This window comes from Aethalodelphis obliquidens, unplaced genomic scaffold, assembly GCF_003676395.1.
Source record: "Aethalodelphis obliquidens isolate GAN/ISIS:26980383/991018 unplaced genomic scaffold, ASM367639v1 scaffold41, whole genome shotgun sequence".
NCBI classification, from domain to species: Eukaryota; Metazoa; Chordata; class Mammalia; order Artiodactyla; family Delphinidae; genus Aethalodelphis; species Aethalodelphis obliquidens.
Window position 1 is genome coordinate 5,531,382 of NW_020837985.1, and position 25,421 is coordinate 5,556,802.

The 25,421-nt window shown below is 53.2% G+C and overlaps 1 protein-coding gene across 1 annotated transcript in view; it reads left to right on the forward strand.

Moving 5' to 3' along the window:
• The window catches only part of LOC113633686 (translation initiation factor IF-2-like), a 266,781-nt gene that overhangs the window by 61,228 nt on the left and 180,132 nt on the right, over nucleotides 1–25,421 (forward strand). Inside the window, exon 3 of the mRNA XM_027132060.1 lies at nucleotides 9,979–10,322. The gene's annotated coding sequence lies outside the window, so the exon portion shown is untranslated. The remainder of the gene's footprint in view (nucleotides 1–9,978; nucleotides 10,323–25,421) is intronic.

The window sequence follows — 25,421 nt, forward strand, 5'->3', positions numbered from 1 at the left end:
GATGAGAAGATTGGGGAAGGCACAGTGAGAGAAAGGGCTTTGCAGGATGAGTAGAAGTTCACCAAGAAGGCTGAGCAGTTGGAAAGACAGCAGAAGCAGAGGCCCAGGGGAGAGTCAGTGAGTGACATGTCCAGTGTGCTCAGACTGCAGGGGTGTCTGTAGCTAAAGTTGAAACTTTAAGAGCTGGGACCCTGGGACCTCAATCCCAGCTCAGTTTATTACCACCTGTGTTATAGATTTTGCGGTTTTTTTTCAATACACCAATTTGAGGTGTGTGCTGCCTTGAAGACAATTGGTAAATGTTAGCCGTGGGCATTACCTTCAGCCTGACTGTGAAGCAGTTGACTGTCATCCTGCAGGTTTGAGACCGAGAAGCAAAATGATGAGATGTGTCCCATGATCCTGTTCACCCTCAAAGGAAGGTCCTCATCCTTCTCACAGCTTATGCCGTGGTGCCGCTGGGCGCTCCACGTGCGGGTTTCTTTTGACGTGACCCTTTGGGTGCCTGTGTGTTTGTAAGAGGAAGCAGCAAGTGATGAGATGTGTTGTGAGCTGTACTGAGTTTTCTGTGGTGACTGGGGGAGAAATCAGAGTATTTTGGTTGCACAGCATCCCCTCCTGAACCATCTGAGATCTGTTTCTCCTCCCGTTGCTATGGTTTGTGGGGTCCAGGGGGTCTGCTGGGGCTGCATGCTCCCTGGAGCCCGCCTAAAGGATTAGAAGCGCTCCAGCCAGGCGTCGTGAGGAATGAGTGCTCAGGCATCTATTCTCCTTTTCCTTTTTCCTCTTCCAGTTCCTTCCTCTCCTCTAAACCACTCCACGTTTTCAGGATTTAGAGTGTATCCTTTTCCTTTTTATCTTTTCCCTCCTCGGAGACAAAAGGAAGTTTCCAGTTCTGCTACTTCCTAGTTAGGTGACCTTGGACAAGCCACCCTGGTGAGCCTTAGCTGTTCATCTGTAAGATGCACCAGTAACTGCTTGGGAGGGGTGGGTGGGCACAAAGCGAGACCCTGAGCCCCAGGAGCCCAGCTCGTGGCTGGCCCAGAAGGGTGCTCGGTAAGGGTAACCCCCTCCCTCCCTCCCAGCAACAACCACTCACAGCCTCACTTTATCTCAAATGCCTCACACTGAAGAGAGAGCAGTTAGCCCCCGAGGAAGAGAGCTTCTCCAGTGAGCCCTGCGGCATCCCTGCATCACCACATCACCCTGTATCACTATCGCCCTGTATCACGTATCACCCTGCATCACTGTATCCATGTCTGCATCCATGTCGCCCCACATCACTATCACCCTGCATGTCTGTCACCTGAGGGACCTACAGAGTAGACCGCTCCCCAGGCCTACTGGTCAGAACTGTTGTGGGTGGACCTTGGGGGGGTCTGTATTGTGACAAGCCCCTAGGTGGTTCTTAGGCACACTCAGGTGTGAGACCCACTGGCCCAGAGAAACCTTTTGGGAGCCTAGTACTGCAACTCACACTGTGAAGGCACTTGGTAAATATGGAGTGATCCACGTACACCCCCCACACAGCAGTGCGTGTGCGTGTGTATGTATATATGCGTGTGCGTGTGTGCGATGTTGAACTTGACTTGCCACGGATGCTGTGATGCCATGCCACTCAGTTCCCACGGAGCTCTGGAGACTTAAGTTCCCCAAGTCAGTGTTTTTATTTGGACTACGATTCTGATATGTTTTTAATACGTTTGGATTTCTGCTGCTTATTTTAAAATTTTCTTTTCCTCCTTTTCTACCTTCCTTCCCTCTGTCTCCTTTCTTTCCCTCGATAATGTTGCTGTTGCCCGTGTACTTTCTGTCTCCTGACCCCGGATGCCGACGGGATGGGGTGGAAGAGGGGCTTGCCTTTGGTGCAGGGGAAGGAGAGGCAGGGGCAAGCCTCTCTGCTTCCTTCGTCAGTCGCTGGATGTTTTAAATGACTCCCTTCTTCCGTGGAGCGCTGGGGTGACAGCACAGCGGTGATTACTTCCCGAACCTAACACCCAGTCTGTTGGATTTTTGTTCCGTCATCTCTGCCTCCTGTCCCACCATTGCCACTTTGGATTTACCCAGTGTCCCGTGGGCAGGCAGCTCGCCCCCCGAGTTTACTTAGTGAAATGTGCCCATGTGACTTGAAGGAAAGACCTTTTCCGTGAAAGTCAGAAATGCGTTCCAAAGTCACAATCGTGACCTCCCCGGAAGCCCAGCTAATCCAGGTAATAAGAGGAGTTGGAATAAAAGTGATGATAATGGGATGTATGGAGCCGTGAGACGGGTTGGGGAGGGAAGGTGCAGCAGGGTTGCCGGGTGGAAAGGTCTGCTTTGAGGAAAGAGCTCAAGCAGAGGAAGTCAGTCCCCAGCCCCCGAGAGCCTGGGAGCTCAGGGTGCTGGGAACGTGACCCAAATCCTAAAGCAAGGCCAGGGTTTGGTGTCATGGTGGATCTGAGGAGGCTTGTAGGCTGATGGTTCCGAGTTCAGTTCCACCCCTTGAGAGCTGTGCAACAGCGGGCAAGATGCCTTCCCTCTCCCTGCTGACATTTCTGTAATTTGGGGATTTGAGACCTGTCTCTGGGGTTGTGAGCATTAATGGGGATTAAATGGGGGGATTAAAAAGGGCCTCTTCTGTGACTGGCGACTAATAAATGCTGTTTCTCGTCTTCCTCCTTCTACCGCTCCCACTACCCTGAGCCTCTTTTCCCTTATACTCAGCTGGTACACCTCTCAGGCTGCCCATGATCCGTCCATGAAAACAGCTCCAATCCTGTGCAGGGCTCCCTGAGGTCCTGGAGCACGTCCACTGCAGTTTGTGGGCTCAGTCCTTCAGTGGACTGTTTATTTCCTGTAGCCGCGTTGCTTGAATGAGAAGCTCTTTGCAGGCAGGGTGTGAAATCTTGACTCTCCTTCAGAGTTACTTTCTTGGAGAATATAATGCGTCCTAGAGCTTCTCTCTTTGGAGTCTTCAAGGGTGAGTTCTGCTGTCCTGTAAAGAACTGTCTCTTTAGTCCCTGTTGGGTGGCTCAGGTCTGTGGCCCTTTGTCCCCTTTCTTCCTGGGATTTGACTGACAGTTGGGTCTTTGCTGACCTTTCCCTGCAGTTCTTTATGAGCAAAAGCAAACAGAAGGAACTTAAAAAAAAAAAAAAAAAAAGACTTTGAAGGCTTGTCATTTGTAGAAGGAAAGTGTTCATGGCTTTCTCAGTTCATTTCAGTGTCTTAATCACCTTCAGGGTGTAAAGGATCATGGAGGTTAGCTGATTAAATGGAAGGTTTTCTTTTATTGAGGACCTATTATGTGTAAGGGCTTGTATAGGTTAATTCTAATTTCCCGCCTAATTGTGCAAGGCAGGACCTATTTTGCAGGGAGGCAAGTAGATTCAGAGAACTGAAGTTCAAGGTTTCACAGCTGCTTGGTAAGCACTGGAGCTAGAATTCTCACCCTGGTCTGTTTGTCTGTAAAGCGCTGGTCATTGCTGGGCACGGCTTCCCTCCCTCCCACCCTGCTGTCTGTCTTTCCATCCATCCGTCTGTCTGCCTGCCTCTTTGTCTCTCTTACAATTGCTGGTGCTATTTCTCTCTGGTCTGGTCTAGTTAATGAAAAAGAAAGCTATTGTGAAGTAATCCCAGGGATCTGTAATCAAGACAGCTGTACCCCCAAAACAGGTGTGTCTGTAGGACAGTCTATGACAAGTGAGGTGTCATCACATTCTACCTGGGTGGGTGCTGCTCCCAGGTTTCTCCAGGACCATTTGTCTTCTCACCTGCAGGTGGGGAGAAGCAGTCAGGGGTCAGTTATTTTGGGGAGACCCACTGCCGCACTCCCACCCTGTCATCCCTGAGCCTGGTGGGAATGATGTGATGGGCAAACGTCCCACTCTGACGAGGAACCTTCTGGAGCAGCATGTTGTGGGCAACAGGAGACACTTACCTCGGGAAAAGAGCAAAGCCCGGGACCCACCGACAGGTCACTGGGCCGGGGCGTTCTGGTCAGTTCCCGGCAGTGGATACTGATGCCTCGGGAGTCTCTGTTCGTTGCATTTTCTAGCGACCAAACTCCCAAGAGCCCTCCCCAACTCTATCTTCCAGAACCTTCTTATCCTGTCACCCTGCCCCCGGTCTTTCCCTCCATATCCCCCTTCTAAGGCAGGACAGCCTAGTGGTTAGGCAAAAAGGCTGTGGAGGCAGGGCGCCGGGGCTCCTATCTCAGGGTCTCCGACTCCCGCATGGCTTTGGGCGTACAGCTTGCTGTGTGCCAGTGTCCCCTTTGGAAAACGAGTTTACTACCTCACAGCATTGTTGAGGTTACACAGCATAAGACAACCAGCGCTCTTGGAGCGAGCTTGCAGGTGGTATGGCCCTGCTCTGCCAGGCCTCTGGTCACGCTGGCTTCAGGAGCAGTGCCTCTCCCAGGCATCGTGTGCCCAGCCCACCCTTTTCGCTCAAGATTTGCTTCTTATTCTGCGTCGCGCAGGTCTTAGCTAGGCCACCCTGGGCAAGTCACTTTACCTCTCTGGGCCTTGTTTCTCAGCTGTTCAGTGAGGAACCAGATTACTTGCAAGGTTTCTTGTGCTCTGACATGCTGGGGCCTCTCACATTCAGTGTGGTCCAGCAGCCTCTTCTCCTCTGCCGAGCACCCACTACCCTGCCACGGGTGCCCGGCCATCACCAGCATATCCGATTGCGGCCATGCACCATCTGCCCGTTCATATCTCTGGATCTCTTGGTATAGCCTGAGAGCTCCCTGAAGGCAGGGATCCTGTCTTTCTTGGCCGATGTGATTTCCAGCTCCTAGCAGCATGCCGGACATTGTGAGCATTCAAGGTGCAGTTATGATTAGTCACTTAACTATTCCAGCCAACATTTATTGAACCTCTGCTGAGTTCTCAAGGGCTCTGCAGGTCTCCGGGAGCCTGGCTGGACCCGAATGTCAGAATTTTTGAAGAACGGCTCTAATCGGTGGAGGTGGAGGTGGAGGTACCTGGCCTTAGATGGTTCAGTGCAGAGGAACTTCAGTCCGTTGCTGACTTTGGTGAGTGGGGCGGGGCTCAGTCTGCATCTCCCAAGCAACAGTACCGGCTGATCAGGACGGTTGAGGTGATGCTGACTCTCTGCTGAGTCAGGAGCCCCCGTGGGCAGGTCTGGGCCCTGAGCATTTTGTATACAGTCTCCTCCACATACGAACCCCAGGGGACATGCGTTTCGGTTCCTCGTTTTCATTCAACAGGTGAGGAAACACTTCCAAAGAGCCTAAGGGCTGTGCCCGTGGCCAGCGAGCGACTGACCCCATTGCGATTCCCACCCGGGTTTATCTGGCCCCCGAGCCCCCATCCCCTGAATGAGGAATTGGGCGAGTGGGATGGGGACGAGTCGGGGAGCATGGGCTGGAAGGCTTGGAAATTCCAAGGCAGCTGATCCGTATCATCCCAGCACACACTGGGGAGAAACTGAAACGAAGCAAAAATAGAGTCAGTCAGCAGTCGGACAGCTGCCACTTTCCCTGGGAACAAATCTGCTTGATTTCTCTCCCCAGGTTAGGCAGGCCCCAGCTCTCGGGGTATCACTGAGAAATAATACGGACACGGCTGGAGAAGTTGCCGCCACTCCCTTCCTCAGAAAAAGATAAAGCAGACACCTGCTTGGTAGCATCCGTGTTGATGGAGTCTCGCGTACCTGAGAGAGAGCGAGGCCAGCTAAGACGGTGCGAGCTTTACCGACTGGATCCTCCCCTTGGGGAACCGGTCCCTCCTCCCCACAGCTGGCCCCCCTCCCCGCCCCGGCAGCTTTCAGAGGTGGCGCGGGCAGGATCTGCTGACTCTTGCTCCTCCTGAAATGAGCACTCCGACTGATCACTGCTGCAAGAGAGGGAAGACATACACCCGGAGTCCAGGAGACCCAGAAGCAGAGGGAGGGCTTGGAGGCCAGCCAGGCACCCACTAGGAGACACGCTCTCCGGCTCCCACCATCACAGTCAGAGAGACTGTGTTTCTCTCCCAGTGTCGGCGCCGGGGGCTGCGTGACCTGGCTTTGTGCATTCCGGTCTCTGCCAACCCAGGGTCCCTTAAGCCTTCCTATTCCCAGAGCACTCTCTGTGCATCCCGTCTTTAGGGGAAGCTGGTATTTTAGAAAGATGCTCTCTTGGTGTTGGGTAGGAAATAGAGGCAGGCTGTTTCTCGTTCTTCTTCAGCATGTTCACTACCGGGCAGCGGTCAGCTGTTGGAAATACCTGGTAGGGACGGTCAAGAACGAAGTGACGTATTTGGGCCTGACAGAGGCAGAGGCTAAGAGGGGAAAGACTCAACCAAGAGAATCGGGCCAGGGGCTGTATTTTCTTGTGGGGCAATTCCATGTCAAATTCCGTGTCACTAGGCCAGAGCGAGCTTATTTGTGAAGTGTTTCCCTGATCACCCTCCCCGGGGCAGGGTCAGCTGTAAGGCAGCAGGGCATGAAAATACAAGGCAGAGAGACCTAGAAGGGGCCATTCCCAGGCCTGAGCGGGTGTTGCCACGTCTTCAGTATTCCAGCAAACGTACTTGCACGGGAGACATTAAAAAAAAAAATGTTACTTAACTTTTTATTGAGGTTACATGCATAAAAAAGCACACATATCAGAAGCATATAAAACAGCTTGATAAGACATCCAGTGTAGCCGCCACCGGGATGGATAGAACACTACCAGCGTGTGAGAAGCCCCCTGCTGACCCCTTCCCGTCACTGACTGTCCCTTCCCCCCCTCACTCAGATAACCTTGTCCATAGACTAGGTTGACATGTTTATGTTTTTAATATAAATGACATCACAATGCATTCCCTTGTGTCTGGCTTCTTTCACTCAAAATTACATTTGTGAGATGTATTCACATGCTACGTGCAGTTGTAGATCATTCTCGTTGCTCTGTAATATTCCTGTGTGTGTGTGTGTGTGTGTGTGTGTGTGTGTGTGTAGTATCCAATCTCCTGCTGGGAGGCGTTTGAGTCGTTTCCAGTGTGTGGCTGTCATGAGTAGCGCTGCCATGAACATCCGACAGCATATCTTTTGGCGAACATCGGTACACATTTCTGTGAGTTTATACCTAAGTGTGGAATATGTAAAGCATATATTCAGCTCTGGTGGATAATGCAAAACAGCTTCCCAAAGTGGTTGTTTGTCTTTCTTTCTTCAGAATGTCTGTGCACCGGCTTGTGTGAAAATTCCACTTCCCCAGCCAAGCCAGTCCTGGGTATTGCCTGTCTTTTTTTATTTTGGCTAATCCATTACAGGAAGAGCAAATGACCCAAAAGGAGTCACCTAGCAGAGGAAACAGAACTGCTCCCTGAGGGAGAAGTGTTGCTGTTTGATGGTCCTAGAAGCCGTGGTGTGCAGCGCCCTGCATCCTAAGTTCTTGCAGGTGGAGTCCGTGGCAGAGCTGCCTTCGTGCGAGAACGTCGGCACTGCCCCTGCCCCTGGTCGGGGACCACCGCTTTGCTGCAGTAATACCCAACAGACCATGGAATAACTCTTCCCCAGGTGACAGAGCTTTAATGTACCCAACGCCAGCAAAACAAACTGGGCTTCATATTTGCCTGTGGGCCTCAGTAAACATTTAACAGACTATGTGCCCCCTTCCCTCCCCTGCCATTAACCGGGGCTGGTGCCGTAAATCCCTGCCCCCCTCCTGCCGTAAGCAGCCCCTCTCAGCCGACCCGACTCCGGTCCTAACTTTCTGGTGCGGTGCTGCTCCTGGGCCGGAGCCGAGGACGAAAGAGGGGCGGTTGTGAGGGGTCCTGGGACAGACCGCCCTCGACGGGTGGGAGGCCGCCTCCATTTGATGTGTGAAATAAGGGCTGACCCTGAGTCCTGAGTGTGTGCCCAGCAACATGCTAAGTGCTTTATGTTGCTTATTTCATGTCAGCCTCACAGCACTGCCAAGAAGTGGGTAGATGTGATTTACTCCCATTTTACAGATGAGGAAACCAAGGGTGAAAAATATTTCCCCAGAGTAACATAGCTAGTAAATTTGGTAGCGTGACTTCCAACTCTAACGTTTCAGCCACTCTCCTGTACTTTTGTCTCGACATTTAAGCTTCCTTTTGAACCCATCTTTCTCTTGGGTCTAAAAGCTGTGTCAGTCGGTTTAAATGGAGCAAGGGGACTCACTCTTTGACCTCTGGTCGCTGAAGAATGAGTAACACAGAGGATGGATGCCCTTTGGCGTGGCTGCAACGATAGATGGAATAATGACCCCCCAAGATGCCCATGTCCTAATCCCCAGAACCTGTGAATATGGTACCTTACTTGTCACAAGGGACTTTGCAGATAAGATTAAGGTTCAGGACCTTGAGCTAGATTATCTTGGATCATCTGGGTGGGTCCAGTGTAATCTCATGGGACCTTAAAAGTGGAAGAGGGGGGCAGAAGAGTTAGAGGAGATGAGATGATGGAAACGGGCTGAGAGGTGCTGTGATAGAGGAAGATGGAGGGAAGGGCCACTAGCCGAGGAATGTGGGCAGCCTCTAGAAGCTGGAAAAGACAAGGAAGCGGATTCTTCTTAGAACCTTCAGAAAGGAACACAGCCTGCCGACACCTTGATTTGAGCTTAGTGGGACCTGTGTTAGACTTCTGGCCTCCAGAACTGTAGGCTCATGAATTGTGCTGTCTTTTACCACTAAGTATTGGAAAATGTGTAATTGCAGCAGTGGTTGCTGTTGATGACAGTTGGCGTAATGGTCAAGCTCATGGGCTTTGGAGCCAGGTTGCCTGATTTCAAATCCCTGTTCTGTGGTTTTTCTAGCTGTGTGACCTTGGGCGAGTGGCTTAAGCTGTCTGGGCCTCAGCTTTCTCATCTCTGAAGTCAGATGAGAATGTTCTATAACGCGTAGGGTTGTGGTGAGGATTAAATGAGGATTCTATGCAGGGGGAACGTCCGGAACTAAGTTTTAGCCACGGCCCTTCGGGTAGGCATCCTGGATCAGGGCGCAGACTCAGGAGACAGGTTGGGCTCAGATTCGGGCTCTACTCTTCCTAGTTGTCTATGGCTATCTTTCCTCATCTGGAAAATAAGGGCAGGAGTCTCAGGGTGGCTGGGGATTGTATCAGATGGGGGCCAGAGCTTTTAGCAGGGTAACTGCTGTTCCGTAAGGGCAGGTATTGTTATCATGGGTGGGTAGGTGGCTGTTGAACCCCAAGCCCTAAGCATTGTGGATCCATCTGTTTTTTTTTTTTTTTTTAAACATCTTTATTGGGGTATAATTGCTTTACAATGGTGTGTTAGTTTCTGCTTTATAACAAAGTGAATCAGTTATACATATACATATGTTCCCATATCTCTTCCCTCTTGCGTCTCCCTCCCTCCCACATCTGTTTGTTTTTCAGTTATCTTTAGAGTAAGTTAAGTACTCCGGGTTAGGAGACCAAGGTCTCCCCATATAGCTATAACAGTACTGAGTACCTGGTAGGCGCTCAGCAGTTGCTGAAGGAATGAATAAAAAAGGAACAGGCCCCAGGCCCTGCCCCTGAAGACGTTCATAGCACAGGACAAGGCCTGGAAGGACGCCAAGGCTTTGCGGTTATCTTTAAAAAGAAAACAGAGAACTACTTCCTACCAGCTGACCCCAAACCCCCTCAGCTGGGACCTCTGGGCCCTGCAGGGGAGCCCAGGGCAGGGTGCCAGGCCTGGCTGTGCCGGTCACTCCCTAAGCCAGCCACCTAACCTTTCCGGAACTTTCTGTCCTCCTCTTTATAACGGGCGTACCTCAGCCCCTTTGCCCTACTTGGATAGTTCCTAAGGAGGAACCCTAAGCAGTAGAAAGTTCCCTTGGTGAGAGGGCTCTGGTGCCTGTAGGACACTCCCCCTCGGTCTCTGGCCTCACCTCTATTTTAGTGTCAGAGCTGCAGGGCCTTATTTTTAGTGATTCCCCTCTCAACGTCTTAGGTCAAACATAAGGAAGGAAGAGTAACTGCTGCTCTGGGTCCGTGACTGTAACAAGGTCGATTTTTCTCCTTCCCACCCCCAGGCTTGATCTTTTGACCAGAACGGAATTAAAAAGATGGTCCCTCGTGGTGGCCGCGCCTGTCAGCTGCGTGGAGCTTCCCTGAAGGCTTTTCTGAGCCGCGTGGATGTACAGTGATTCTCGGCCGCCTGAGGAATAACGCTGGTGGAAGCCCTCTCTCCAATGACACACACCGCCCCATTTCTGGATGCTAAAGGTGGTTTTGGGAAGGCCCTGGCTGAGTGCCTCGCGGATTCCTGCAGCCCGGGTGCCCCTGGTGGACGGAGGACTGAAGCTTCCTGCCTTTGCTGCCGACAGGAATGTTCGGTTGGGGCTCTGCCAGCTCCCTTGGGGGCTCCCTATGAAACGTAAGGCCCACCTTCTCCTTGTTCACATATCTCCCGCGTGTTCTGTCCAGCACCCACCTGGGCTTCAGGTGCGAGGTCACCACCACGTGGCCGGCTCTCAGAAGGGGCTGGCATTTAACGAGCTCGCTCTGTGTGTCTGGCATCGTGGTGGGTGTGTGTGTGGGACAGATGGAAATGGAAAGTTGCCTCCAAGGAGCCGTCACTGATGTTGTCATCGTGCCTGTCACCCTCTACTGATTTGCCCGGTTCGTGTGTCTGTCCTCATCTACCAGATCATACGTGCCTTGAAGGCCGGGGCCTCTTCTGTGTGGCTCTGTGTCTCCAAGACACTGTATAGTGCCTGGCACGTCTCCTGCTGCAGAAAGGGTGAATGAGGACATGATTGTTGGCGAGTTAAGACACTGCAGGCACCGCTGGGTTCCTGTGGAGCCAGACGGGCCTGGGTTGGAATCTGTGAATCGTGTCTGTGGAGTGACTCGGGACAAGGGACTCCTGGATTGCTTGCCCTTCTCTACTCAGTGGGGGTGACTCATCGTCGTCCTTCATAGGGTTGGTGTTGGTCCCAAAATAGTCGTGCACGTGCCGACACCCAGTGTCGTGTCTGGCGCACAGCAGATGCTCAGCACGTGGTAGGGAAGGTCACTCACGGCTGCCTGGGGGAAGGCTTCCAGGAAGGAGGGGTGTTGCTTGGGCCTTGGAAGTCTTTCTGAGCAGAGCCAGGTGGGCCGTGCTGGCCTTTGAACTGGGAACTGCTGGTTGGCGTGGACAGTTGATCAAAGGTCCCCGTCCCCAGAGCCCACGGGAAGGCCGAGCGGCCGGCCGGCAGCAGGCAAGGGAAAGGGGCCTCCTGTCCGCGAGTGGCCGGACTTGGGCTCGGCGACGGAGGACTGCGGCAGTTCTGCAGTTGACAAGCTGTCCTGACCGGGCAGCCGTGAGGTTGGTGGCTCTGAGGGATGTTGCCTTAGCGTTGTGCTGCCCACAGGAGAGTGGCGGCTCCGACAGCCAGTGCCCCGTGCGCTCAGGCCACCTGGGACCACCTGGCACTTGGCTGCCAGGACGGCACGAGGGGCGGTGCCTGGGGTTCGATTTTGGTTGCGTTCTCTCCGGTTCTGCTCAGGCCCGACGGCACTTGTGAGCACGGCTTTCCCTGACCTCCTCGTGGAAGTAGTGGCCCTCTGGTCATTCCCCGCTGTCCTGGTCCACAGCTCCGCCATGCGTCGTGATATTATAACCACTTAGGCAAGGTATTTGATTTCCTCTCTTTCTCCCACCCTAGGAGGTAAGCTGAGGTCAGGAGACCTGTGTGCCTTGTTCACAGCCTAAACACACAGCAGGCCTCTTATTTACTGCATCGTAGTTGATCAGGTCAGGTGGTGATCCACAGAAATCAGGTGGTGATCTCTTTCGGCGGCTGTGAAGAGGACAGACTAGAGGGAGACACGCTTTTTGAGCATCTGTGTAACTTGGTCAGCCCAGCAGTTCCCCCGGCGGACAGCAGTGTGCCCATTTTACAGCTGAGAGCGTTGAGCGGCCGTGTAACTTGCCCAAGGCTATTCATCCAAGAGAAGGCAGAGCAGGAGGCTGAGGAGGGTGTCGTGTGTGTGGTGTGCGTGTGGTGTGTGAGGTTTGTGTGGTGTGTGAGGTGTGTTTGTATGTGTGTGTGTTTGTGGTGTGTGTGTTGTGTGTGTTGTGTGAGGTGTGTGTGTGGTGTTTGTGTTGTGTGTGTTGTGTGTGGTGTGTGTGTGTTGTGTGTGGTGCGTGTGTGTGTGGTGTGTGTGTGTGTAGCACTGCCTGCTGTGGAATGCTCCTGGGGTCCTTAGGTTGGGGTTCCTCTTTGTCACCTGGGAGAGACAGGCTTTCAGTAAGAACTCTGTGCTCCCTGTATGGAGGAAGCAGGCCCCATGCTGGGCGGCAGGACCAGGTGTGGTTGGGGTCACAGTACAGCCCCCAGGGGTCCACGGTCTGCTGGGAGGAATTGGTGACAGTTGCTCTGCTTGCTGCTGTCCACGGCCAAGCAGGACAGGGAGAGGAGTCCTCTGGGGCGGGCTCTTGAGGGTCTGGGGGTCCTTGGAGGGTTGGGAGGTTGGGCTGGGCTTGCAATGGCCATCAGAGCTCTTCCTAGGGATGTGAGGGGTTCAGCTAGGCAAGTGAGTGGGGACACCGAGGCACAGCACTGCCCCTTCCGATTCTGCCCTCCCAGGCCCCTCGCATGTCTTCTGCCATCTCCCCGCGCCCTCCTGCTGCAGACTTGCGCCCTCACTTATCACATGGCCCGCAGCCCTGCTTTTTCTCCTTTTATCAGTTACTCCCTAGAATAACCCCATTGTGGTGGTCTGGGTTATCTCACGCTCCTCCCGGGAGGGGGTGGGTGGGCTCGGGCACCAGAAGGCACAGAATGGTCACAGCGAGAAGTAAGATGCCCGCTTTCCCCCCTCTCTGGCTGCTCCGAGCAGCTGCCCCGTGTCTGCGAGGCTGCACCCTGCAGGCACAGATGTAGGAATAATCGCCATTTGTTAAGCCACGTGCTGTGCAGGGCACGTGTCAGACCTTATTCCATTCCAGCCCCAGACCAGACCTATGGGGTGGGCACTAGAACAGTCTCTTTTAGTGCTGAAGTAACTGGGAGCCCAGACAGGCAAAGCAGGTCTCCCCCAGGGAACACAGGCAGGATTGGAACACAGTTCTCACTGATTCCAAAGCCGCTGGTTCACGCAGCTTGGAACTGAGAGACATAACTTCTACTCCCTTCTTAGCCCCCAGTGACTGTGTGACCTCGGGCAGATCGCCTCCCTTCTCTGGGCCTTGGTATCCTCATTGCTAGGGAGACTGTCTAATTTCTCTTCTAGCCTGGGAGTGAAGGCAGCAGCACTTACTCTGGGAAGACAGGTGTAGGCCAGGATGCCTCTGGTGCTGTCGGTCCTGGTGGGCCTGGCGCTGCTGCTATGCTGCCATTTTCTGGGTCCACATCGGCTCCTCCAGTTTTTCCTTTGCAATTGTGTGGCCAGTTCGCATTTCTGCTTGGCCTAATACCATCTCACAAGTCTGTTTTTAGCTGCTTGGAAGAACCCATTTTTCTTTGAGCCCTGTTACCCCAGGCTGCTGCTAGAGCATGCCCGACCTTTTTTTTTCTAAAATTTAATTAACTGATAGGCCCTTGTGGTGATTGATAGCACACATTCTAGTTGACGGGGGAGGGTCTGGGGGATGCAGGGCTGCCCCCCACCTCCACGGACACCTCACCCAGCATTCCTGGAGATGGCTTAGCAGCCTGGACCTGTTCTCCCATGGCGGGGCCTGGGCTCCACACAGGCTGAGTCTGGAGACCAGGCTTGTCACTGAACAGCCATGGGGTTGCTTAACGGATGGTGTTTATCAAAGCTTGATTAATCTTCCAACCTGGGGAAGTGGGTGGAACCCCACTTTTACACATGAAGAAACTGAGGTTCAGAGAGATCCAGAAAACTACCAAGATTATCTCAGGAGAGCGCGGAGAAGCTGGCATGCCCTTCTATCTGTCAGCATTCAGCCTCCCTGCTCCTGCTTGGCCTGTGGTTCTCAAGAGTGCAGTGAGGTGTACAAGGTGCCTCTAGGTTATAGAGGGGCAAACTTAAAAAAAATTGTTTTATATTTATTTTAACTTGAATTAGAAAAAGACCATGATTGGCATAGGAGACGTGTGATTTTTCGGATATTACTGCTTAGGATGTAGTTATGTAAGTTACAAAAAGGTCAGTTTTGCAAAAATGTTAAGGTAGCAACATGTGGACACAGCCCTCCTGCAGAGCGCTGAATTTGGAGCACGTGTCCTTGCTTCGACTGGTGGCACTTTGGCTGTGTGGCCCCGGCCACATCACTGGAGACAGAGTGTTCCTCAGACTGACCTGAGTAGCTCTATGTCACTGTGCTGTTTAGTCCACTGTGATCCTCCCTAAATCCAGAAGATTCATGATGAAACGATTGCACAGCTCAGTCTGAAGCTAGATTGAAAACAAAAAGAATCTCGGAATGATAGTGCTTTGTAATCCTATAATTCTGCTCCAATTGACAAAGTCAGCTGATCTCAGCTCTGCCAACTCTATTCTACTTATTGAGCACCAAAGTTTTCCAATCAACTCCTGTATTACTCTCTGGGAGTGGATTATGAAGTAGTAAATATCACCACTATGCAATCAATCCATGACTCATTCATTCATGTTTTTTCCATTCATTTCTCCTCAGTAAATAGGGGATAAATACTACCTACCCTATGGGCTTATTGTGAGAATTAAATAAGAGATCATACTGAAGGGCTTACTTCAGTGCCTGACATATAATCAGCACTCAGGGATTATTCACTATTTTTAAACCAAGTGTTAAAATGGAGTTAGAGGATCAAAACATACAGACCTATGGAAATAAAGACCATTGAGGATGCGTGAGTTACTAATATTGAACAGTAACTTTAGTTCTGAGTTCCTGGTTAGCAGGACACACTGACTAGATTATATTTGTGTCTAACTCAAGGCTTGGCAAACCTTTTCTCTCCAGGGTTGAGTAGTGAATATCTTTGGCTTTGTGGGCTGTACAGTTCTGTCACTACTAGTCAGTTCTGCCTTTGTGTCTGGAAAGCAGCCATAGACAGTATGTAGATGAATGGACATGGCTGTGTTCCCATAAAACTTTATTTATAAGAACTGGCAATAGGGACTTCCCTGGTGGTGCAGTGGTCAAGAATCCCCCTGCCAATGCAGGGGACACGGGTTCGAGCCCTGGTCCAGGAAGATCCCACGTGCTGTGGAGCATCTAAGCCCGTGCGCCGCAACTACTGAGCCTGCACTCTAGAGCCCGTGTGCCACAACTACTGAAGCGAGCCACAACTACTGAAGCCCACACGCCTAGAGCCTGTGCTCCGCAACAAGAGAAGCCACCACAATGAGAAGCCCGCGCACTGCAACAAAGAGTAGCCCTTGCTCGCCGCAACTAGAGAAAGCCCGCACCAGCAATGAAGACCCAATGCAGCCAAAAATAAATAAATTAATTAAAAAAAAAAAGAACTGGCAAAGGGCCTACAGGCTATAGTTTGCCCCTTGGTCTAAATGAAGGAAACCTGTTTGTCTTTGAAAGTGAGAGACTCCTCCTGGATATAAACACTAAAGAAAACTTGTTACAAGATGTAGTCTTTATATGAGGCTCGTTAAGCAGCATGTGGATGGTACTTTCTTTGGGGTTTTACGGAAAATCCAAAAGACCTTCACACTGCTGGTTCTCTTACCGTTTGCATAGCAGACATTTGTTGAAGGCTTATTACGTGCCATCCTCTGATGCTCTGACCCACAGTACAACCTAAAGACACGTGCATTGTGGCAGGGGCTGCAGCGTTAGCAAGGGGTCATCTTGGTGACTCTTCAGGGTGTCATTTCACAGGAGTGTTTTCAGTGTTGGATGCTCTTTCCAGCCCTGGAATTACACACAGGCCTCAGTGCTAATTTGAGTGGCAGGCCTGGGCGCCCAGATCCTACCTCACAGGGTGCCTGGGACCGACTGGGAGATCCTTGCCCTCCTTTGGCTGAGAGCTGCAGTTGTTGGAAGACGGCGGTCTTTGGAGCAAAACACAGCCAGGTTGTGAAACTTTGCTGTTTCATAGCTGTGTGACTTTGCTGTAGTTCCTAAACCTCTCTGAGCCTCACGTTCATCATAGGCAAAGTCAGGACCATAACACCACTGAATCTCTAGTTCTTACCTGAGTATTTGCTCCTGCAGTGTTAGCTCCTCCCCGTGGGGGCCCAGGGGCTGCTGCTGGCCCTCCCTCATCCCAGGAAGCCAGGTCCTGGCTTTTTCAGCTGGAGCCTGAAGTGTGAGAATGGCCGTCCCCTCCTCCTGCGTGAGTGTTTAGTGTAAAAAGGCTTGAGAAAACACTGGCCTGCGGAATTCCAAAGTTAATGAAGGGGGCAGATTCCAGGAGGGTCTCTGTTTGACCTCTCACCCTTTCCCCAACACCCTGTTATCCCTGAGCGGGTTTGGAGGCAATGGAAGGTTTATAGCTACTACACAAAAAATTTCTCACGCAGTGGGGCAGGGCCATGGCCTTGGCCGCTGGAAGCCTGGGTCAGCGTGGGTGAGTTTGAGCCTCTTCCCTGTGGCGCCTGTTTAACCTGGCTAATGTGAGAGGCAGGGCAGGCCATCGGGGGAGAAGGGGAGCATATTTGAGAAAGCTGGGGAATGATTCTCAATTTCTCCAAAGGAGGGGCAGAGTGAGGGGCTGTGTGAGAAGTTTGAAAGGAGACTCGGCTGCCTTAAAAAAAAGGGGGAACATTTTCTTCATTATTCTGACATTAGAACCCATACATTCTATTCAGTTAGGACTAGGGGTGTAGGATAAAGAGAACACGCTTTTGTGGGTGGCTGCAGTTTCAGGAGATGCTGTCTGCCTCTGCTTTATAGAACCTTCAGGGAAAAGGCTTTGGAGGCCAGAGCTAGGCAGTGACGTGCCATAGCTTAGGACGCTGGAGGCTGGAGTCCAGCTCTGTCTGTGTCTGCCACTCTGGGACTCGGGTGGCTATGGTGGGCCCTCGAGGAGCTTCGGGGCCTTGGCTTTGCGCTTGCGTTCCCATCTGCCCTGGTTGCTCTCTCTTCTCACCTGTCCCCTTCCTGGCACCCATGGTGGTGGGGGGAAGCTTGGTCCCCCTTTCTTGGTCCTGTTAAAGTGTCAGCCGTGCTCATAGCTGGTTTTGCAGGGCAGTTGCTGGCAGTGGGGTCTTTCCCTCCCGTCTACCTATCTGCTACCGTCTATGACTCCGCATGGGGGTGGGGATTTCTGGGGAGAGGGGGTCGGCTCCACCTAGTTACCAGGAACGGCCCTGAGCCTCCCCATCTCCCCCGTGGAGGCTTATCTGGCTCCAGCCAAAGAGCAGCTGCTCCCGGTGAGGTCTCTGAGTCACTCAGAGGTTCAGGACTGGCTTTGGCAGGCGATGACGTAAACAAATAAACATGAGCCAGGACAAGCCCCCAGCTTTCTGCTCACCCAGGGGCCCTGGAAACGCCTTGTTGCATGTTCGGGGAATATGAGGATGCTCGTCAGAAAGCGAATTTTCCTGATGGAGAAATGCTCCAGGGAGGTGATGGGGGTGTGTTAGAAAAATCTGGTGTTTCCTGGCTGTGTAATCTTGGGGAGGATGCTTGGCCTCTCTGGGCCTTCATCGCCTCCTCTGTGAAGCTGGTTATTGTGAAATTTAGATGACCTCAGTCTAAAACCCAGCTGGTGGTTAGTCCCCCTTCTCGGAACCTGACGCAGAGTAAACCCCGGACTTGGGCCAGATTTGCGAGGCGGATTGCTTCTGAGACTGTCCTGTTTTCCAGTCGTTGAGTCAGCTCACGCTGTTCTTCGGACTTCTCTGAGGCTTCAGCTCCGCACCTTTCACTGAAGGGGCGGTCCTTGCCTTGTGCCCCTCGTGCGCTTGTTGAGAGGACCGGGTGAGTCACCACTGGGAAGGTGCCTGAGGGCTGGGCAGCGTAGCCGTGTCTGGTTGAGTGGCAGAGCCCAGCGTTGGTGGCTGAGCCTGATTCCTGGGGAGGGAGTGTGAAGGGGGCGGAGGTGACTGGGTCGAGCACATGCCAGAGGGTTAAGGCCAAGTGGCACTGGACCGCTGAGGCGTGTTCGGGATGCAGGCAGCCCCGGCCCCCTTTAAAGTAGCGGTGCTCTGGGGGTGCTCTGGGTGCCCCCAGCTCTCTGCTCCGCTCCGTCCTTCTCGGTGACTCTGCTGCGTTTGGGGGTTTCTTTGCATGATGTAAGTCATCCAGATCTGAAACACAAACCAAGAAGCCACAAAGGGCCACTTATCAATGACCCTGTTCCCACCCCCAGGATTAACAAGTGTCACATGATGTTGCGTGTTTGCTTTGGATCATTGCTTTTGTAGATATTAAAAAAAAACTAGAGATGAGGGCTTCCCTGGTGGCACAGTGGTTGAGAGTCCGCCTGCCGATGCTGGAGATGCGGGTTCGTGCCCCGGTCCGGGAGGATCCCACATGCCGCGGAGCGGCTGGGCCCGTGAGCCATGGCCGCTGAGCCTGCGCGTCCGGAGCCTGTGCTCCGCAACGGGAGAGGCCACAGCAGTGAGAGGCCCTCGTACCGCAAAAAAAACAAACAAACAAACCAACAAACTAGAGATAAAATGGACGTTTGTAGGGCCTCTTCTCCCATTCCATTTCCTTCCCTTCACAGAAGTACCACTCTTCTGAACTTGGTCTGTCTGGAGGGCATTCGAGCACCCTTTGGATACTTGAAATTCTTGTGGAAGTGGCGTGATGTAGGGTGTGATGGCTGCAGTTCGCTCCTTTCACCCCTCATTATGTTTGGGTGATGCCGCCGCTGTGGCTGATACTTCATGCCCCTCGTGGTAGACTTTGGGCTGTTTCCAAGTTTCTGCGGCCACAGGCAACACTGGGGTGAGCTTCCCTGCACACATCTCCAGGTACACGCGTAGGTGTCCCCAGGGACGCAGGGCATGGCGTAGGCACACTTTCAGCCTTGCCACAGGTTGCTGCACTGCCGTCCTGAGGCTTCATCTGCTCCCTAGGTAGCACCACCTCCACGTGGCTTGGAGGTTTCCAAGTTGACATTGCGTTTGAATTCAGATAGCATTGGTGTTTTGCATCTTCCTGAGGTTGATAAATGCTTCGATAGCAACACAAATAATGGTGAAAGGGGAAATTAGGGGAAATTCAGGCTCAGGCTAAGCAGACTGTGGTGTGGTGAGTAGGTGAGGAAACACTTACGGACACATCGGGCGTCCTGTGCTCCCAGGTGTCAGGATGCGGGGCATGAAGGGGAGGACTCTTTTCTTGCTGCCTGGAGAAGCCAGTGCTTTCCTGATGCTTCTATGGTATAATGTTTGAGTCTTGTTCTCAAACGTTCTGTCAAGTGGTCACGTCTGGCACAGTGGGCATAGCAGGGGTCGATGTGTAGGCACTGATGGTACGGTGCTTGGGTATCTGTTACCCTTTGTTGAGTTCCCGCGATGTGCCAGGATGGAACTAATTCTCCCAGCCGCCCCGACAGGTGTAAATGCCATCCGAATCTAACGTCACAGGTTTGAACACGCAGGCTCAGATGGGTTCACATACCCAGCGAGTAAGGCTGAAGCTGGGATTCTGACCTTCCCTGGGACCTGACCAGGTTCCCCAGGCTGCCTGCTCCCTGCCCCAGAAATGTCAAAACGCATCGCGGGAAAAGCCAGGACTCTGGTCCCAGATGGACAGAGGGGATCCTGCGGGGGGCCTGGCTCTCTGTGCCTGATGGGAGTGACAGTAGCCTGCTCTATTTACAGTCCCTGGTTCTCCCGCGGTGTCTCCGGAAGTCACGACCTGCTGGCCGGCACTTGGGGAGGACAGGAAGTTGTAACCCTGGCTCTGCTGGCTTGCTGGGGGCATGTTGTTCCCGTGGCCACAGGGGAGACGGGGTGGGGCAGGCAGGACTGTGGGAACAAAAAAACCCCTACAGCAGACAATTCAGGTCATATAGTGGACGACTCCTGGATTATTAGGAGATGACTCAAATGACCAGATTTGGGTCAGGAAGCCTGGGCTGCAGGAAGATAATGTGAAATCTTTGGATTTTTCCGGGAGTTCTTGCCTTTTAAAGGATTTTTTTTTTTTCTAAGTTATCAGCCGAGGGATCATGGATTTTGGATTTTCCGAGGCAGGGGTTTATGGGGAATATGGGGGTGTTTGGAGGGGGCGGGTGGGGGGGGAGGGGTGGGAGCTGAGGAAGAGGAAGATGGGGCAGGAATGGGCACATTCCACCCCAGCTTCTTCCGGATTCAGTTTCTCTCCCAGGAACAAGGGGCCGATTCACGTGGCTCCAGCGGCCTCGCCGGCCTGGAGTTGGGCCCGTGCCTGCCAGTGACTAAGGAGGAAATGCCATTTCACTTATCCTGTGGCCCCGCATCCTTCAGGCTCTTGTCTATCTGCATTTTGCGGCTGCTTCATCTTTTTGGCATTTGCCTCTTTCCTTTCTTTTTCTTCTGGGTAATATGCTGAGGCAACGTGGGCTACGACTCCACGAAACCCAACCAAACTTCCGTCTTCCACACACCGTTGGTCTCGGGCGAGCTGGGCTTCGTGTTTTCAAGGCAGTCTGCAGTTTGGAGAGTTGGTCCGTGTGACTTGTGCGTTGTCAGTCCTGTAGCGTTCCAGGCAGTTCTGAATCCGAGGTGGGACTTCTGGTTAAAAACGTCCAGGTGGAATTTTTAGATGGGAGAGCCGCCACTGTCCGAGGGCCACTGTCACAAGGGGGTGAAGGGCACCACCATCACCGGTGGTGAGAGGAGATGGCAGATCTTCTGGGAGGCGTTCCACCTCTGCCAGTCCCTGCTGGTCTTGGCTTTGAGCCCAGCTGGGGGGTCTGCAGGGCCTCCTGGCTCCCCTGGCACAGCCAGCTGCTCTGTCCTGTGTGCTCTTTTCTCTGATATGCTTCTGCCGCGTGGGTCTGTCTCTGCCAGGAGCCCGGGAGCGTTTCTGGTGGGAGGACAAGGTTTTGGCTCACCTTGTACTCAAAGCCCTTAACGTGGGGCCAGTTCGTGTTTGTGGATGAATGCAGAGCTCTCCAGAGACCCGGTTGGGACTTTTCAGATTTAAAGGGGATGGGATCCTGCAGGCTGCTTTTCCCCTTGTGTACCAGTCAGAGGTTGTAAGTGAATGTCTGCTGTGTTCTCAGGGTTGGTCTGAGAAGGACATGCCTCCCCCTCCCTAAATCAGATGAGACGGCAGGAAACCAGTATAAAAGGGGATTAATAAAATGGTGTGTCTCAGAGTGAGGAAGCCTGCGTTTGCACCGTGGCCTTGTTACTTATGAGCAGGTGACCCTAGACCGGGCAGTTCTCCGAGCCTCAGTTTCCCCAGCTGCAAAATGGGAGCAGTACTACCCTCCCACACTCAGGGGATGGTTTCCTGAGCTGGCGCATGCAGATTTAATATGGGGAGGGAGCTGTCTGGGGAGTGACCCATGGACACTGCTTTTCATTTATGAGCTCAGTGGGCGGGATGGACCTTTCAGAACCGCTGGGAGCTCTGCTGGGGGTCAGTGCTGTCCTTAGGGGGCCTGGTGTGTGGGGGGCGGGTATGGGGGTCCAGGAATGGGGAGACCTGCATGGTGGAAAGCCGGGCAATGGGCAGCCCCTGCAGAGACACAGGGATTACCCTCTGGGAGGCAGTGACCAGCCATCTGGAGCAGAGGTTGCGGGGAAACTGTTTGGCCAAAGGATTTTGGAACCAGACAGAAACAGGGCCCTCCGAGCTCTTTCGCTTCTAGGATTGTTGTTCTGGGATTGTCCCCGAGGCTGGGACTCACCCTGTGCCTGCAGCTCGAGAGTGAGAGCGGCAGGAGGTTTTTCTAATTGGGGGCGGGGCGGGGGGGCGCAGAGGCTGTGCTTATGGGGCCAGCCCCGAGGCTCCCGCGCACCATGTCCATCCTCGACCCTGCCTCGAGGCCAGCTCTGCTACGTTAGGGCTGGGGGAGCGGTTAGCGGGGTGTGGGTGTCCCCTGGCTGTTTGGGGAGGGCGATGGGGTGATGGGGGTGCTGAGAGGTGTGGAGTGATGAAAACATGCACAACGGGGTGACGCTTCTGAAGCTGGTTTTTCTTCCTTAACACATTTCCTAGCTTTGGAACCTGCTCTGTTGCCTGGGCCTCTCTGAGCTTTGGTGTCCTGATCTGCAGACTGGGGGTAGGGACCTCCGTTTTGTGGGGCAGGTGTGAAATCCTGACCTGAAATGGTCATGCTTGAAGGAGGCCGACAAAGAAGCCTAATAATCCCTTCCTATTTTCTTTTCTTTTTTATTTTAATTAATTAATTAATCGGCTGCATTGGGTCTTCGTTGCTGCGCGCGGGCTTTGTCTAGTTGCGGCAAGCGGGGGCTACTCTTCGTTGTGGTGCGCGGTCTTCTCATTGCGGTGGCTTCTCATGTTGCAGAGCACGGGCTCTAGGCGCGCGGGCTTCGGTAGTTGCGGCTCGCGGGCTCTGAAGAGCAGGCTCAGTAGCTGTGGCGCACGGGCTTAGTTGCTCCGTGGCATGTGGGATCTTCCCGGACCAGGGCTCGAACCCATGTCCCCTGCACTGGCAGGCGGATTCTTAACCACTGTGCCACCAGGGAAGCCCCCTCCCTAGTTTCTTAACTGTTCTCTGTCACTGGTAAATCTCTGTTGGACTGATACCCTATGAAGCCCATACCAGTCAGATCAGTGAAATTAAATGGCTCCCTGATGATAGTTATTAGATTAGTAACAAATAATCAGAGCTAACATTCATCTAGTGCTTATTAAGTCCTGGGCAATGCACATCAGGCCTCATCTGTTATATGATTTAATTCCCTCAATCATCCTAGGATTGCAGCGCTATAATTTGCCCCATTTTACAGATGAGAAAAATGGAGGATCAGAGAGGCTGAGTACAGTGTCTGAGGTCACACAGCTGAAAAGTGGCTGCATTGGTATTCCAGCCCCAGCAGTCTGGTTCCAGAGCCTGTGCTGTTAATCACTGTACTAGCTTGCCAGGAGGAGGGAGAGAGACAGAGAGAGAGAGAGAGAGAGAGAGAGTGTGTGTGTGTGTGTGTGTGTGTGGTGGAGGGCATTAGAGATCATTGTAAGGCATTTCTGTGCTAACATATTGGTGGGGGAGGCTTGCTTGCAGAAGCTCTGACAAAGACACCACAGTTGAGGATTCTGGAAGGGATGGGGATGTGGGCTTTACTCAGGCTCCCACAGCTTGTCAGTCCCAGTGCCTGCACTGGGAGGGTCTGGGGCAGCACCTGCGGACACCCACCTGCTCCTCTGCCGGCTCTGCACTGTGTGGGATGAGGCGGGGGCCCGACAGGACTCCCGGAACTGCCTGACCTCCCCATCTGGGCTCCATGTCTGCCCAGCTCCTCTCAGGAACTCCTCCCTCTGGTTGACCGCCAGGGTCCTTTGATCTGGACATTGCTTTTTCGGGCAGTGTGTCAGCTGAGTGGATCCAGGTGCATCTGTTTCGGGGACATCCCCCCACCTCCAGGAACACTGCCTCCTGCCCGCTGCGCCCCGGACCCGCACAACAGAGTGGCTGCTGCTCCCGGCTGCCAGGCTTAACCTGCTGGTCTGGCAAAGGCTCTGCAGGGCTGTAGACCATGACCACTGCAGCCGCTGTGAAGTACGGAGCTGGAGCCCCCAGGGAGACGACGGTCCCAAGGAACAGGCTCCTGCGAGCCGGGTGCTGCTTGGGGCCCTGTCTTGTCACGACTACAACCCCTGTGTACTCACTGTCTTACAGACAGGAGACTGAGGCCCAGGGAGGTTAAGCAACTTGCCCAGCGCCAGCCGTGTATCTGCGGGCCTGCTTAGTGCGCCTGTCCTGCTCTGGGAAATTGAGTGTGTCTGTTGTGACCCGGGGTCGGGGCTGCACGGGACCTCCTGGCTCCATCCGGGTCTCAGATTCCTCTTATCTTTCGGCGAAGACAGAAAGTGCGGCTTTCCTTCCCATAAACTGTTTTAACTGAACCTCACCGCAGGTCCCTGGGCGGTGCTGGTTTCAGGATGGATAAAGAATGGGCGCGGCTGGGGCGGGACGTTGGCGGACGGGGAGGGGGCAAGGGTGCAGCCGGCCTTTGGAGGCGACTTGGATTTGAGTGCCCCCCGGTGGGTGAGCCTCAGGCGTTTGGCCATCTCTTCACTGCCTCGAGGGGAGAGTCCGTTTCCTCAGATGCCGCCTGCTTTTCAGTTCTGTGACCCCGCAGTTTGAGCGTTTGGAGCTGGGACTCAGCTCGCTGTGCAGAAATCTATACTAAACACATAGACAGTTTAGGAAGAGGGATTGTCTGTTTCACTGAAGGTTATATAATCCTAATAGCTAAAGTTTAGAGCAGTTCCCAGGCGTCTTTACACGTGTCAGCTCATGAAACCCACACAGCTACTCTCTGAGATCGATACTATTATCACCGCTCCCATTTTACAGATGAAGACACTGAGGCTCAGGGGAGTTAAGTAATCTGCCAGAGATCCCTCAGCTAGGTGGCCGAGTGGGGATTTGAACCAAGGGAGAGGCTGCAGAGTCATGCAGGTGACACTCTGCTGGGTTATAGCACTGCACTCAGAGAGGGGCATCCAGCCTTCTGGGGCTGACTCTGCCCCATGTTACCGGAGAAGTCGGATTATCCCCATTGTGAGAGATGAGGAAAGACGGCTCCGAGCAGTTAAGGAATTTGCCAGAACTCAACAAGTTGTAAATGGCGGCATTAGGATTGAACCCAGGCGGACTGACTCCAAATACAGGGTCACTCTTATACCCTCTCCTTTCTTCCTAACTTGGAGGCTCAGCTCACGTCACCTCGTCCAGCCAGCCTTTCCGTGCAGGTGCCTGTGCTCTGCTGTTTTGGAGTGGGTGGTTTCCCCAGCGTCCTCCCCGTCAGTCCCGCAGGGTCAAGCACATGTCCTCGTTGCTTCTGCTCCCCGGCACCTCCATTCAAGCCAGGATTTCCCCTGCATGTAGGATGATCAGAAAACGTGGTCCATTGAGCTGGGCCCTGTGTGTGCCCTTTGGTGCCGGCAAGCCACAGGGTGTCAAGATGAATCCCGGGCCATGTGTGCTTCCCTCGTAGCCAGGTCCCTTGAGGTCCAGCCTGCTCTGGCCACCCGCCTACAGGGATCATTTTCTAACGTGGACTCCTCACATCCCTTACAGGGAGGCAAAGATTTGTAGCTGAAAGAAGACGGAAGACGAGGGTTTGAGTCATGGTTCTACTGTGTGATCCTGGTTGATTCTCTTAAACCCTCAGTTTCCCTAAATGTGCAATGGGAGAGAATGAGGAACACCTACCTCATGTCCTTCCTGGGTCATCCGTGCAGGGCAGGTCCGTGCTGGCGCTCGACAATGATTTGTCGCACAAACAATTCAATGATGAGTAGTAGGCAGTCAGGGACCTCAGTTGTGGGCTTGGTCCAGGAGTTAGACTTACAGTTATCCTTGGTATGCACTCAGCCCAGGACTGAACGCACAGTAGGTCGTCAGGAAATAGTTGTGAATTGATTTGTCGGTACAGGCTTACATCTGTTCTATTGCTCTTTGTAGATATCGCGTCTTTTACAAATTGAAAG